Here is a 16,321-nt window from a genome sequence, read left to right on the forward strand (position 1 = left end):
TTAAGAGGCTACCACGCTGATAACGATCGCTTGAAAGTGCATTGTTTTTAATTCTCGTACATTTTTATCCGTCTCTTTTTATCACAGCGTTAGCACAATTTGACAGAGACACGGCTAAGTCCTTCAATACACTTAATATACGAAATATACAGATCATCCCACAACGCGTTTTTTTAATGCAGTATTTGACGCGTACCATCACTATGTGGAACTCAGCTGCCCACTAAAGTATTGCCAAACCAATTTGCGTCCATCGAAAGAAGAGCGTACCAATTCTTAAAAGGCAGGCAACGAACTTGCGAGCCTTTTGACACTTACTTAACACCAGGTGAGTCTACTGCCCGTTAGCCCTATTTTATAGAAAGAACAGAAAGAATGATTTTCAAAAAGGATGTTATTACTATATCATATGACAAAACGCTATTCATTGTAGCGACCTAACATACAAATTGATTACATTCCGCAAACAAACCAACTGACTGGGGGTCCACCGCGACTCCAATACATGCCAAGTTCTGGACAAAATTATCGTCAAAACTTTAATTGTAACATAAAGTTATTATTCATCTCTCTTGTGGCCTACATCATGCAATATTATTGTTATGAAATTGGTATTTAGTATTACATATAAAGGACGACGTTTAGGCAGTTAATTGAGCTGATTGGCTCTAGGGTCGTTATTATTACGGTTTACTTATCAATTAGTTCATGCTACAAACTTTTTTCGATATGACAAACTCCCGCGTTACACTGAGTGTACACTGTACACTAAATGGAATGATCAGTTATTAGATAGCCTAGCGTTAAGCAACATAAAAAGTAATTTTAAAAACTATTTCTATATGCATTCACGGTCATACCAACACTGCTGTTGTTACATTAATAGAAAGCCCAATGGTGTCAAATAAATGTTACATGATTATACATGATGAATCTGTAAAATATTCGGTTCTATCCGAAGTCGCTTAATAAAATACAATAATAAAGAACAATCAGAAACCAATTTGCCCACACGTAGAACGCATTTAGAATATAATAAGTTTTCCTGTATTGCTTACAAAGTTTTCTATCTGATACGTAAAGGTCACGCATTGGCATTTCCAATTGTCTAATTCAATCAACTCTCAGCCCGCAATCATCTTTAGCGTAACCAATGTTTAGGAAATACATGATGTTTAACGTAATACATAAAAGACAGGTTTTAAACATAAATATTAGTTACTCCTGACGAAATAGAAGTCAGATATAGATATGCCTATGGTCAAGCAAATTAACCATTGAACTACGGGGTCCTTGTTGCAATAATATCAATAAATCAGTGGCACAGCCTCTTTAGTTCTGGGCCGCGGATTTTTGTAACTGTTTTAGGTGATCAACCTGTGCCTGACACACGCCGTCGACTTTTTGGATCTGAAGCAAGTCTCACGATGTTTTTTTTCACCGTTTGAGCGAATGTTAAGTACGCACAAAGAATAAAGTCCATTGGTGCAAAGCCGGGCATCGAACCAACGACATAAAAGCCCCATCATCCCACTGGGCCATCACTGCTCGTTCATCCTAGTTTCAATTTCCAGCTAAAACAAATTGGTAGGCAGTGAAACATTCTCGAAACTTAAACTTTCCTGAGTCTTCAACAACATTATCTGATTTAACTAGAAGACACTTTCAATGATTTTAATACAAATGCATGATTTTGACTTGAATTGAAATTGTCTTTTTTTACTTGAAAGGTTATATTAATTAACGGTATTTCATTCAAGCGTAACTATTTTAATGTTTTTATAAGGTTGTTTTTAATTAATTAATTAAAGTAAGAATTTATACTTTATAAAAATATCATATTTAGAATTTTCATAACAGGATGCAATAGGGCAGGAGGCTCAAAAGTGCATTGCTGGCCTTTTAAGAAATGATACTTTTCTTGAAAGACCCTATGTCGAATTAGTTCTGAAAAACTTTAGTGGGTAGCTCGTTCCACATAGTGATAGTGCATGGCAAAAAAGCATTAAAACGCCCAGTTATGGAAAGACGTACGTCGAAGTGATACGGATGGATATTTTGTATTTTGCCTTCACGTCCGATGATACAATTCAGCAGATATTAAATTAATTGCGTAAAAGAAATTAAATTTAACCTCAAAAAAGAGAAGTGAAGTGGAAAACTGCCTGCTCTCAAATAACGCAGATTTTTCTATATTTTTGACCAACAAAAAATTGTTTCGCGGACATGATATGCTATATGTATTTTTTATTAGTGAATATCTTTGTTTTGCACATGAACATTAAATTATGGTATCGAAAGCAGCCAACACGCAAATGTTTCTTGCATAAATCATGAGTTTGTGTTCATCCGTGTATGAATGTACACATATTTTATATTGGCTATACTCGCAATCGAACAAATTATTGATTATTACGAATAATCATCAAAATTACCTTCTACTGTAGCAGATTAAATACCCGCCGAGCATATACTTAGTTCACTACGCAAGGGCTTTCTTTAATTTTATTCAAAGGACCTATATTCAAGATATGCATAATATTTTTTTTAGAAAGGTTGCATACAGGTAGGAGGCTCACCTGATTTAAAATCACACTCAATGCCAGAGGGTTTGTGAATGCGTTGCCGGGCTTTGAAGAATAGGTATGTTTATACTACGACAAATAGCAGTAATGGAACCGCATCTTCAGAAAAAAAGGTATTTGAGTTGAATATGGAAACATTAATATAAAAAATATTGAAACAATTATACCATTTAATATAACAAAAATTTAGAGCTATATGTTAAACTATGTTTAAGCAATTTGTTTATCTTTCAGTTCACAAAATAAGCAACTTAACCATTGAAATTGACACGCAAACACTTGCACAAGTGACCGCTGATAATTGCAATTTTAAAATGTTTGAAAAGTGGGTTTATTACTCGTTTACTTCGAGACCAACGACCGAAACTTTTCCACTGTACATATTATGCAAAGATATAAGTGAATATTACTTGCCATGTTTTAATTTTAAAATTAGGATCTGATGATTTAGTAGGAGTGTTTATAATTATATAATTATACAGTTTATTTGCTATTATAAGAAAAATGACATATACAAGCGTTTAATGTTATTTCACTCAAGACGTTTAACATTAAAAAAATGTTGGTTGATTTAGTGAATTTTAATATGTTAGTTTTTTTTATTTTACAATCTAAATCATGGTACATTTGAAAACCAGTGGGTTGTATTAATGTAACAATAGCATTCTTGTTAGCAACGCGACAAATGCATATAAAAATAATTCTAGTTGTTTTATTTGTTGCTTATCGTTAGGCTATCTAACTGTCAGGGTAGTCCATTTATTAGCTGCGGTAGCAAATACCTCAACGATCTCTCACCACAGACGTTGTTTGCTTACGAAGTACAAACCCGAGCTGTGCAGTCTGTACATCTCTAACACTCGAACCCAATAATTAATCCACAATCTCAGATTGTTTTCAATCAGACCGTGACAGTCGATCGATCTCCTATCTGCATCCCAATAACCAAACCTTACGAATACAATACTTTTTTGACGACGGATGGAAAGCAATCTCTTTGCTCTTTACATGAGTTATTTGTTAATCAATATAAACCAAATGAAGTAAATAAAACTGTATTAATTATATTAAAATATACATATCTATGTCTAAAAAATATCAAATAGCTTTTTAATTTTTTAAAAGTGGTGTAAGTTAAAATGTTAAGATAGGATATTGGCACAGTTGAACTATCATTTTCATACAAAGGACTATCCACATTCACCGATGCGACCTACCATGGATAGCTTGTGTCGACAGATGGCTATTACAATCCGTTGATTGGCTATTGCCGCACTTTAATATTTGGATTAAGATGTCTATCTCCGATGGTCAAAATGGATTAAGATTTGTTGGTCGAAACGAAAAAATAGCATTTTATGTATTTGTATAGTAACAATACGTTGAAAGGTAATTGAATAATAATATAACTAGTAAAATCATAGAAACTCAACGATACACACAAAAGTGACTCAACCAAAAAAATGTAAAAAAGTTTGCTTTCAAACATTACACATCAAGGCTCCATTGCAACACGCAAATATCATTGAATTGACGTTCTGATCCGCAGCAAATCATTGTTGCATCAGTTTGGAATGTAACAAACTTGCTCTTCACTTGCGTGATCTTTTAAATGTGCCTCTGCTCAAAAATATATAAATTGAGAAAAGGTGAATGTCTATTTATTTTGTTATAAAGGTTAGGTTGATCTTATCTGTGATGAAATTCTGTTTGTATATTTTTTAATATGAATAAAACTGTTTAAATTGAATCTCGTATCGTAATATTTAATTTGTTGTTGATGATATTTTTAACGCTCATAATTTTGAAATAAAATGACATTATAACAGGATTGCTTAAAGTAAGAATGACATGTTTAAAATACATGTTACAGCTTAACTTCATCTGATATAAGTTATGGCTAGATAGCGCGCGATATCTACGTATAGTCTATGGCATATTACAATTTTTCTTAACTGTCGTCACAACCGCTTCGTTTGGCGCCATTTATACATCTTATCTATCCTAATGATATAAATTGCATAGTTAAGTACGGAAATTGTAACTATGCTTTTTCTATGGTTAAATGAGTATTAACTTGAATCCGCGATTTAAGGTATAATAAGGATATGAGATTCTATAAAAACACATACTAGTATACTATTATATTAGTTTCTTAAAATAATATTTTTCATTTGTTATTAATTTACCAATTATGTATTCTATTTCAAAGTTTGGTCATTTAATATAAGCAAGAAATTCGTTATCAAAACAACATAATATAAAAAAATAATGCATTGCAAACGTATGCCATTAGTTGCTCAATTCTCTAACAGCATTACTTAAATATATTATTATACCACAGAAAAATCTATTGGGATGGCCTTGATATATTGTAATAGAATTGGTTCAAATCAAACAAAAATAACTGAGTAAACGAAAAACGAATACATGAAATAACTTAGCCCACAGATTCCACACATGATTGGCTGAAATGTCACAACCCACATCTGTCAATCAAGAACATTAGTTCATAAATCATTCGATACTAAGACTATTATGAAAGAATATTTGATGTCATAAAACCATATAAGGAAAACGGCCTTTTAGCCGACTGCTGAAGAGTTATGGATTATACGAATGTCTTGCCTCATTTTCCTCATGCTTTTTAAACATGTTCTATAAAAGTGGATCTCTAAGTCCTTAAAGGAACCCATTTGTAACATTAGTTTTGTTTTTTGAAGAGAAATACGCTTTCCTTATACAAGATCTCTGGTAAATTAATATAATATATAATAATTTATTTAAATTTTTCCTCCAACTTTGATTTTGTCCCCTTTGGAGAAGAGCCTCTTGGGCCGTGGGGTTAAAGTGGAAAGGCGCTACTTAAAGCTTTAGTTTGTACCTAGTATATAGGTTAGATGACCCCAGAGCCGGCGCTTTTCTCGCTCAACGAATAAGTATCGCAATACAGCGAGGAAATGCTGCCAGCGTTAAGGGCGCTGCCACAGGTACCTACCAAACTTTTTAAATTTGTTTTAATTTTCTTTTTATATATTTTTTTAATTATTTTTATTATTACTGCGTGGGTTAAGAAAGTTGTAAATACTGTATATTTGATTTTAAGGATAACGAATAAAATGTATTAAAATAAAAACAGAACTGGAACTCGTTTTCGGAAAGAAAAAACCTGATGATAAAACCATACTTCTATTGATATATATCTCGTGGTGTATGTATAAAAGTTTTTTATGAAATTTCTTCTCATTACAGACGCTATACAATAAATACCCGTGTTTATTACTCAATAGTACAGCCAGAAAACACATAATTACGCCAAACCTTCTTCTGACAGCTTTGTCAGTTTTTTTGCTCGAATTCGTTAGCCGTAATGTCAGCTATAACTCAGTATTATCTCGATTAAACCTAAGTCAAATGCACGAATGTTAAACGAATAAATTGTATTAATGGATTGAATTAGATTGCACATCTTCAATGTCCTCATAAAACAATTTTAATGATGACGTGTTCGCATACGCATTAGTATACAATCTATATTGATACATTACCGCTATCTCGCTTTGCTTATTTGCGATTTAACAAACAATATTTATAAGCCTGCCTCAAATATTCCCTTGATACTTTTTCAAGGAAAAAATAACAGGGGCCTCAGGTTTCTGAATCTGACGCCTAGATCTATTTTCTGTATAGGTCAGCTCTCTGGGACACGTCGACGATTTGGGTTTTAGATGTTACTACTTCCTTGTAGACCTTTGCTGTATTAGCAAGTTTTAATAATTAAACAAATTACTTGTGCAGGTGTGATTAGAAAAGCCAAATTAAATCTAGATTAAATATTAGCAAAACCTTAATTTCCGTTTTGATAATGTATACTTTAAAAAAAATCCGTGGTGTAATCTTTTTTTTTAGAGCCTCAGATTTCGAAAAGAATCCGTTTCATGATTATTTGTCAATCTAACAGGAAATACTAATAGGATAATATCACACTATGTCTGACACAAGCTGTCGAATTTTTGGGTCTAAGGCAAATCGGTTTTCTCACGAGGTTTTCTTTCGCAGTTCGAGCAAATGTTAAATGCGCACATAGTCATTGATGGACAGCCAGGGTTTTTTTTTTTTATAGAACAGGGGGCAAACGGGCAGGAGGCTCACCTGTTAAGTGATACCGCCGCCCATGGACACCCTCAATGCCAGAAGGCTCGCGAGTGCGTTGCCGGCCTTTTAAGAATTGGTACGCTCTTTTCTTGAAGGACCCTAAGTCGAATTGGTTCGGAAATACTTCAGTTGGCAGCTGGTTCCACAGAGTGGTGGTGCGCGGCAAAAACTGCCTGGAAAAACGCGCAGTTGTGGAACGGCGGACGTCGAGGTGATACGGGTGGAATTTCGGGTTCGAACCTTCGTTCTCAGGGATAGGCCAGCACTGCTCTTTTATATATGTGTAGTGAAAATAAATAAATAAAGTGTTTTAATGTAACTTTTTAATTAATTCACAATCATAAACTATCCCTTAATAATCATAAATGTAGGTAACTAGTAACTCTGAACTGCTTATTTACCGAGCGTTTTAGAGTTGTAATGATCTAATATGTAGGTATTCCGTACAATTTTCTTCTATTACTCAATCTACAGACGGCAGTTTTTAAAGACCGGATACGAGACATTATTAGATATTAAAATTAACTTATAAATTACCTGCCATTGTATACACTGACATACTTCGATAATTCTTGCAAATTTCCTCAAATATTATTACTATGACAAACATGTTTGAAGTCCTTCTAATTAATAATTAAAGAATTTGTCCATCTCATTAGCAGATCTTGGCACCGACTGGAAATTAATCTTTAGCCTTTTTACTTTTACTCTCTTTTTGAAGGCGATGTAATATATTAAGTCAATTTTGGAATTTATGGTAAAAGCTAATATAATCTTAAATGTTTATTCAAATTAAGTAAAAACTTGTTTGAACTTGCTTGTATTTAAAAAAAAAGTGTGCGTGTACTAGTGTACACTCGTAAAAAGTGAAACTTTTGTTTTTTTTTTTTTTGACCTTATTTTTATGATCTACTGTATGCAACAGTACAGTAATTGGTTAAATTAAATGAAATTAGATAAATCTTAACAAAAGGCTTTTATTATCATTTACATTAATACAAATAATACAATTATTTTATTTTACTTTATTACTACTAAGTTCATTTCAGAAATTCACTTATTGTAATGGAATTATCACTATTATAGTTATTGTTATTATATATACTTTTGTTATTAATGGCTTATATCTTCGAATCAACCAGGGTACAGACAAGAAAAACATGGCGAGTAACGGATAAATGTGGCGCGTAACCGAAAATGTGACGGTAATTTTTTTCCCAACGCCAATAAATTTTCGCCATAGAAGTTTCACTTCAAAAATTGTTTGGATTTAATATATCTGCCTATCAATGAAGTCATAACATTGTCTACAATAAATGTTATGAGATATTCCTGTGTTGAATCTATTCGTTGTAATACAACTCGTCTCCTATTTAATTACAACTAACATGAAACAAAATTTAATTTGCGAGCATTTAATATAAATATAATAAAAATTGAGTGGCGCCACAACCTCTTTATGTCTGAGCCTCAGATTTCTGTTTCACTGTTATGTATCATTCTAAAAGGCAAGTAGGTGATCAGCCTCCAGTGCCTGACACACGCAGTTCACTTCTTGGGTCTAGGCCATCTCGATTTCCTCACGATGTTATTCTTCACCATTCGAGCTCATGTTAAATGCGCCCATAGAAAGCAAGACCATTGCTGCACAGCCGGGGTTCAAGCCTCAGGGATCGGAATCGCACGCTGAACTAAGCCAACCAATTCAACTTAGGGTCCTTCAAGAAAAGAGCGTACAATTCTTAAAAGGCCGGCAACGCACTCACACACGCGAGCCCTCAGGCATTGAGAGTGTCCATGTGCGGCGGTATCCCTAAACATCAGGTGAGCCTCCTCCCCGTTTGCTCCCTGTTATTAAAAAAAAATAACTATAATTAAACTTATATTTAAAAAAACTTTTAATATAAATATATTTTTGTTTAAAATTTCCTATCAGTTCCCACGAGAATAAATTATTTTTAGCCGGGAATTGTAATAAGGACCTTCGAGGTATGCAAAGTTCAATTTAACTTTTGTTTAACATATAATATTTATTTGTTATAAGCACGTGAACATGATTTTAGTTCACAAGAACCGTTTTAGATTCTAAAATTGCTTCTCAATTTGTGCCAGTTTTGAATGTTATCTTAAAAAGTCAAAGTTAAGATGCGCTGACCTATTCAACATAACAATTATTACTAATGAAACACACACATAGAACCACACAAATTTATGCAAAAATATAGTAAGAACATATTGAGAATAATTTACATCCCCGTAAACATTTTTTTTATTAAGAAGTGGGTGACTGTAGAATTGTTTTTTTTAATTGTTGATGAGACTTATCTAAGGTAATTTAAATTTAGAGCTTGCGAAGCCAAAAAGTGCGACGGCGGAAAATGAATGTATCATAGGGAATCAAAAGTACCCTTAAACATATAACAAGAACCTATTTAGTATTACAAAATAAAAACTGTGGAAGCCTGGAATTTGATCTAAAATGAAATCAAGAAGGCAATATTGCGTGAGAACGATTTTCATATGCCCACGTTAACTGAATTGTGCTAGAATTCTTATTACAATATCTACAATAGAGAATTTTATTTTAAAAATGTCGCGCTCCTTTCAAGGGTGAAATTCCATTGTGTGCCATTGTCATCCTGTCAGATTCATTTCAGAAACAGTTTACCCGTTATTACCAGAAAATATGAAAATTGTAAACAATTAATGTTGTGTTTATTATTTAAAGGTCCGATCAAACTATATTTTAATCAGTATAAAAACCATGTAATTCAAGGCGATAATTTACCACAAACACTAGTCCTGAATCAGAATATTTGTGGATTTATTCAAGATTTGTACATAAATAAAATTAAAAATATGTAAAAAAAACGTTCTTTTTTTCAAATATTAATTATTTACTTTGTCGTGAAATTTACATAGTTTCAAAAAGGTTCCTGTGTACGACAGACAGCCTGAGGAAGAAATTAGGGTCCTTATTCCTTTGACCTAGAACTGGCATTCTTAATTGACTAATTTAGAATTATAATATATGCTGTTTTTAAACTATTACATAGTTTTCATGTTATCGCTGAATAGCCATAATTATTATAATTTATTGCATTTTCATTACTTGTGTATAATAAATAGCACACATTATTCTTTATGTCAGCGATAAAGATAATTTAAAAATTGCCAAACGACAATTAGCCGCAAATATTCGGCCTGACTGGCAATGCAAGGTGTCGCTAGTTATGTATGCGAATAAAATTGTAACGCAACGCTAAAGAAAATCATTGGAAAGTTGATCCGACGAGCATCTAGAAAACCGAACGAGATGAATCGTGACGCGTCGAATAAAACATCAAAAGGGTTGCTAGCGAATCAACAAGTGTAGTTAGATACGCTGTTCTCTGTACCAAACAAAGCAACTAGTGGAATTCTAAGACGGAGGCAACGATCGTGAAAACTGGGCCGGACATGTGAGCCGCGGCCGTGACCATATTACAATCACTTTTCAATTAATAAAGAAGCAAGCACCTGCAGAATGCAACTGTCACTCGGGAGCGTTCAACACGCGGCGACCGCTTCCAATCCCACTTGGCTGCACTTGTCCAAACGACGTGACAACTATGTTTACGTGTTACCGATGGATACACGGGCACAGGCACAGGTGTACCGGTCTCAGGCCATAAACCGAAACACGTATGTTCCGCGCGGCGGTTGGCGCGTTACTAAATGTGAATGTCGTCAAGTGGCGCACTCGCGCCGCTGGCGACTTAGCCACTCAACAATCGCAACTTAAAATACCTATGTACGTAACTTAGCTCCACAATATTTTATAGTTTCGTAATAGTATTACTCGATTACTGTGCACCGTTTGCGTCTAATCGATGTCACGATTCGGGTGCGGTTATAGCTGAATAAGCCTGTAGCAAGTGGAAATGATTCAGCAACGACGCAAAAGACATCTAAATCCACTTCACAATACGTTGAAATATTTATTGCTCTAAATAACAAAGGTTACTTGGTAGACGTAATAGAATATTACATTCGGCGCGGTACATTTCGTACTCATCACCTACTTTGCGATTTTATAAAGGCAAAAGTTCTTTCAGTAACCATTAATTTTACACATTACTTATGCAATAGGTATATAATAAATAAATTGGCGTTTTCTTCGTAAGTTTTCCGAGACACTCTATACTATACGATATATATATGTAACAATTCATATACAATATTTTTTTTACTACTACCTTCAGACGGCTCAAAAATATATATTGTTAATATAAATATAAGAATAATTTATGTATATTCTGTTGTTTCAGACAATGTATCAACGAACATAGCTTTCTGTCCGTCATAGGATAACACCTAGCTTAGTGCTTCAAAACAGTTAGTTTAGTTCAAAAAAAATTAAATGTCTTTCGAATTATTTTCATGTCATCAAAACTAAATATTTTCTTTACATGCAGCTTTTAGGAGGCAGCGTAAAAATTTCAAGAGAAGTCCTAAAATATCCTGAAAAATCTTTGCTACGAAGACGTTGGTACGACGTACGTACTGGTCTGTTGTCTGAATACGAGAACATCCTTGAATGACAGTGAATGAAATGTGGGATGAGTTTTAATTATGGACTGTTTGAATATTCATTGCGACGCCGACGCTATAGACACCTAAATTGAGGTCGTGACGCTGTACTTCGGGGTATTAGATCAGGGAGAGGTTGCCATTAGGGAAAATTATTGGAATTTTGGGAGAAAACAAATACGTCAAAAGCGGTCTATAGCTTTAAAATTTTCTTTAATTAAAAATCTTTAGCCAAATTGTTTCTATTACAATTGAAGATGTAAATATTTCCACATTACCAAAGAGGATGCTAGGAAATTGAAGAAGCTTTAACTTTGTATAGTAATAGTTTCAATTTTTTTTTTAGAATTTTAATTCAATGTTAATTGTCGTCGTTTCAGTTTTCTTTGTTTTTTGTCAATTAATGTAGATGTATTTCTACTGTTTCATATTATATTTTATTTACCAGTAAAGTCTGTTATGGCTTTAAATATTGTCCAAGGGTTTTCTTTTATAATATGGATATGTGCTGCTGCTTTAATAAATAAATAAATATTTGTCTGTTATATGAGCAACTTCAAATAAAAATAACTGTCCGAGAAATAAGTTATATTAAAGTAATTAGATTCCGTTGAGGTGGAATTTACAACAGTACGGAACAGACATATTGCAGACAGAAATAGTTCCAATTGAAACCTTTTCAAAGAAAAATCTTGCTATTCAGTGGATGTAATAAGTGAATTATGATATCAAACGAAAAAATGGCGTCAAATATCTCGATATTTTATTGGAAAAGCATGTCTGTTGAGGCAACACGATAAATCCATATGCAAATAGCCGCCTGCCGTGACGAGTAAGGCTCAGAGCTGATAGCGTACTAGTTATTGAGAATTTTGGGTCATTCAAATAATATATATATTCAAAATGGATACATTTAATGACTTTCTATTTATAGACTTATGAAACGGCAAATGGGCAGTGCGAAACGCATACAAAAACGAGTACCCATCAGCATTCTGGAGACGACAAACATTCCTAAACTTCTTTCATAAACTAATTACCGTGACTTAATGAATATTCCAGGAAATCCTTACAGAAATAAAACTTCTTTTACAGATTTAAACGCCAATTCCGTTCACTATTAAATATTTTCCAATTCAGACCCCAGCTCTTCTCCATAAAGCTTCATTTATAACCGTGTATTGCGTTTATTGACTCAAAGAAGTGACGTTAAATTCATTGAAGGGATTCAATAAGATATGAAGTGCAAATTGAATAAAGGTCAAAGGCGGATTTTGATTCCAAAGAATTTATTTCTGCTTGTAAGTAGAAAAAAGAAGCTAATGTGGAACCTTCAAAGTGGTAATGAAAAGAGAGGAAAGCAGATGAAAAGGACCATATAAAACAGGTAGCGGGAGCAATGTGGTTTAGATCCTGAGATGGCCAAAATAGAAAAAAAAAATTTGCGAAAGGCTTTTCGAAGAACTAGCTGTAAATAAATAAATATCCGTTTGATAGATAAGTAAGTAAAATAAATCAGTGGCACTACAATCTTTTTTTAGGTCTCAATCTAATACGCAAGTGGTGGGCAGTCTCCTATGCCTGAAACACGCCGTCGACTTTTTGGGTCTAAGGCAAGCCGGTTTCCTCACGATGTTTTCCTTCACCATTCAAGCGAATGTTTAATGCGCCCATAGAAAGAGACTTTTTTTTTGTATTAATACTACTTAACGTGTTTTTTTTTCTTTTAAACATAATCTTTAAAATATATATACAAGTATTAAAAGAAAAAATTTGCCGTTTAAAAAGAGTTTATTGCCAGTCCTTCTCTTCCGTTCTACGCCCTTGATTTGAGAACTGGCAGTAAATGTAAAATTAGAAGCATTTAATGTATATTTCTTTTTTTGACGTTCATAAGTGTACATTATGTTACCTATAACTTTGTAAAAATAGTATCTACTTAATTGAACTCGTTCAAGGAGTCAACGCCCGTCGCGAAAGTAAAAGTATGTAACAGCTGACTCCGCAGTGTTAGGGGCATAGGGACATATACAGGTGGAATATAAACATAATATGCTTACCTATCTTCAAGTGTTACTATCAGTTATGATTTGAAATGGAAATGTCATACCATAAATAAAAAGAGGTAAAAAAACTTTTTAAGTTAAACGGTTTTATGTTAAACATACATTGCAATGTTTAAGATAAATGTACTAAAAACCAAAAAATAATAAAATAGATACAGTCGTGGGAATTATAAACATATGCATGGACTAGACTAAAATAAAACCGTGGGGAATTTCCATGAACAAGAAAATAGTAAGTAATTTCCTCACCGTCTGCGGGCCAACTGCCTATTTTAACGACGAATTAAACGATTCTTCTATCGCACATTAAGTCGATAATTTGTAGACAATTGACGTGCCCCACTATTTTATTTTAGTCTAGTCTATGCATATGTTTATAATTCCCACGACTGTATCTATTTTATTATTTTTTGGTTTTTAGTACATTTATCTTAAAGATTGCAATGTATCTTTAACATACAACCGTTTAACTTAAAAAGTTTTTTACCTCTTTTTATTTTCTAGTTTTTAGTTTTTATTTCGCATTCTGTTTAATTCATTAAATGATTCATTATTGCAAGGTTTCTTGCCCGTTATTTATAGTATATTGTATTCTGCTTGTTGAGCCCTTTCATTTGATACTCATATTGATGGGATTGATAAAACCTACGTTATCCGCCATTTAGTAGCGGCGGCCTTCTTGAATTTATAATGATAATGAATAAACATAATTGTATTGTCACCAAAATTCAAAGTGTATACAAAATTTCAAATTAATCGGTTGACAGGAAGAGGGTGAAATTTGAATTATTAAATTTGACCCAAGAAAAAAGAATAAAACAAACGGGGTGAGCTAAATAAAACCGTTTAAAAATGCTAATTCCATGTTCTATTTAGTAAGAAAATCATTTTTAAATCAAATCAAAGTATCTTTATTCATCTAGGCAAACAAGTACACTTATGAACGTCAAAAAATTAAATTAATTGTAAATTTACATTTACTACCAGTTCGCAAGTCAAGGGCGTAGAGCGAGCAAGTTCAAATGCCTTTCACCAAGAAAGCATTTGGGATCCTTATTTCATAAAGGATATTAGTATGCTTGAAAGGGTTCAAAGAAAAGCCACAAAAATGATGAGGTCAATCAGGAACAATCTATATAATGAGCGTCTGAAAGCGCTTGACCTTACTAATTTAGGAAGTAACGGTCACGATAATGTTTCAGGAATTGAGCTCTTTATTTTAAGTGAAAATACACATTTGAGGGGTAGTTCTTTGAAACTTTAGACCACCCAACATTACACAAATTCGCTAAAGAACTTTCTCCCAAACTCGGTAGTAGCCTATCGCGGCTTCCGGAAAGTGTAATCAGTGCACCATCGTTGAACTTTTTTTTTAAAAAGATTGGATACTTTCTCCAAATTTCAAAATACGCACGAATCAGCTTATTGAGCTGCAAGTGCTTAATATACATAATAATAATAATAATAATAAGTCAAATATTATTTGAACTACAAATAGAATATTGTTAATTTAATATCATAAACTTTATTTTTTAAATAATTGTAACTCACTAGCAAATAGAAGCCCTTAAATGGTATATGTCATAGATTAATTAGCCGTTTAATCAACAGCCTAATCCCTAAATAGCGCCGGACTGACTGATATTCAGCCATTTAATCAAACAGCTAGGCAAATGACTTGTATCAATGACGTTACATTACTTATCTGTTCATTTTAATTTTGTTCCACGTTCTGCCACCTACGCCAAACTATCAATATAACATCATCAAACACATAATTACATGATATTTTCAATGTTTGTAAGTAAGTTTAAGAACACAATTATGTTACATTTTAAACAAAATAAATAAAGAATTTCTTATATCACATATTATTTCAGCCTGGTTATTTCACATGGTACGAATGAACTAATCATTAGCCAGCCGATGATAGGCTGTTGATTCAACGCCTACTTAATCTAGTTGGCTATGGCATATATTGAACATTTACCCATTCCCTGCACTAAAGCAGCCTAGGGAGGCCGCATTATGTTACACAGAGAAACGGGTGAGCAATACACACTTAAATCACCTCGGATAGCTCCTAAAGGCCGCATCAAACACCGGACTGGACCGGAAAGGTGGCAGGAGATGGATGAATCACTGACTTCCCCTTTGTCCCTGAGATGCTTGATGTTTTACTCGACCCGTATAAATCCCCCTCAACATACAATGAGAGTTATGGAAGAAGTGTCACAGGGCGTTTGCTAACACCGTTCTGCACAGTTCTATCTCTCATGGCCAGTCTCAATAAAGTTTAGCCGATATTATGGTCGAACCGGTCAGTCCCAATACTCTGTAACTTGCAATAGTGATAGCCATCGCGACCTCCTTTGTACGACATTTCGAAATTATAGCCCGATACAAAAACTCAATATTTAAGGTTTTTTTTAATCAGGGTTTTACTGGAGCTGGAATTGATTTAAATAGTATGTAATATACCCATCCTTAACTGCGTCTTTAGTTTCTTATTAAAGCGTGGAAATAATTTTAAATTTCCTTTCAATGATTAACTTTAAATCGTTTCGCAGAAGTTATTGTTAAAGTTTGTCTAAAGTAATTAAAGAGTTGAGATTTTCGCTTTGTATCGGGTTCAACAATTTGCGGTTTTGTAATTATCTCTTGAGTCATTGCGTATATGTATACTCCGATAAACAATTAAAATTCCGGCCCTGCTATTCCACAAAACAAAGTATAAATGTGATTATTATTTTAGGAGTGGTTTAGCGTGCAATTCTCGTCGATAAAGTGGTTGTCTGTAACCGATTTACGGACAATAGTTTAGCTTGACAACGTCATAAAAAACATTGATAAAATGATTGGATACTTAAGTATTCAAGTGGTAGAGAGATAGATTCTTCGTGCGTGCAGCCGGTGTTCGTCGTTCTTTTAAACGTTGTCACG

The 16,321-nt window shown here is 33.5% G+C and overlaps 1 protein-coding gene across 1 annotated transcript in view; it reads right to left on the reverse strand.

Moving 5' to 3' along the window:
* The window catches only part of LOC111002785 (terminal nucleotidyltransferase 5C), a 143,011-nt gene extending 132,550 nt beyond the window's left edge, over positions 1-10,461 (reverse strand). Inside the window, exon 1 of the mRNA XM_022273002.2 lies at positions 10,260-10,461. The gene's annotated coding sequence lies outside the window, so the exon portion shown is untranslated. The remainder of the gene's footprint in view (positions 1-10,259) is intronic.
* Between the last annotated feature and the right edge of the window lie 5,860 nt (positions 10,462-16,321).

The sequence above is a fragment of the Pieris rapae genome, chromosome 7 (assembly GCF_905147795.1).
Source record: "Pieris rapae chromosome 7, ilPieRapa1.1, whole genome shotgun sequence".
In the NCBI taxonomy this organism is placed as follows: domain Eukaryota; kingdom Metazoa; phylum Arthropoda; class Insecta; order Lepidoptera; family Pieridae; genus Pieris; species Pieris rapae.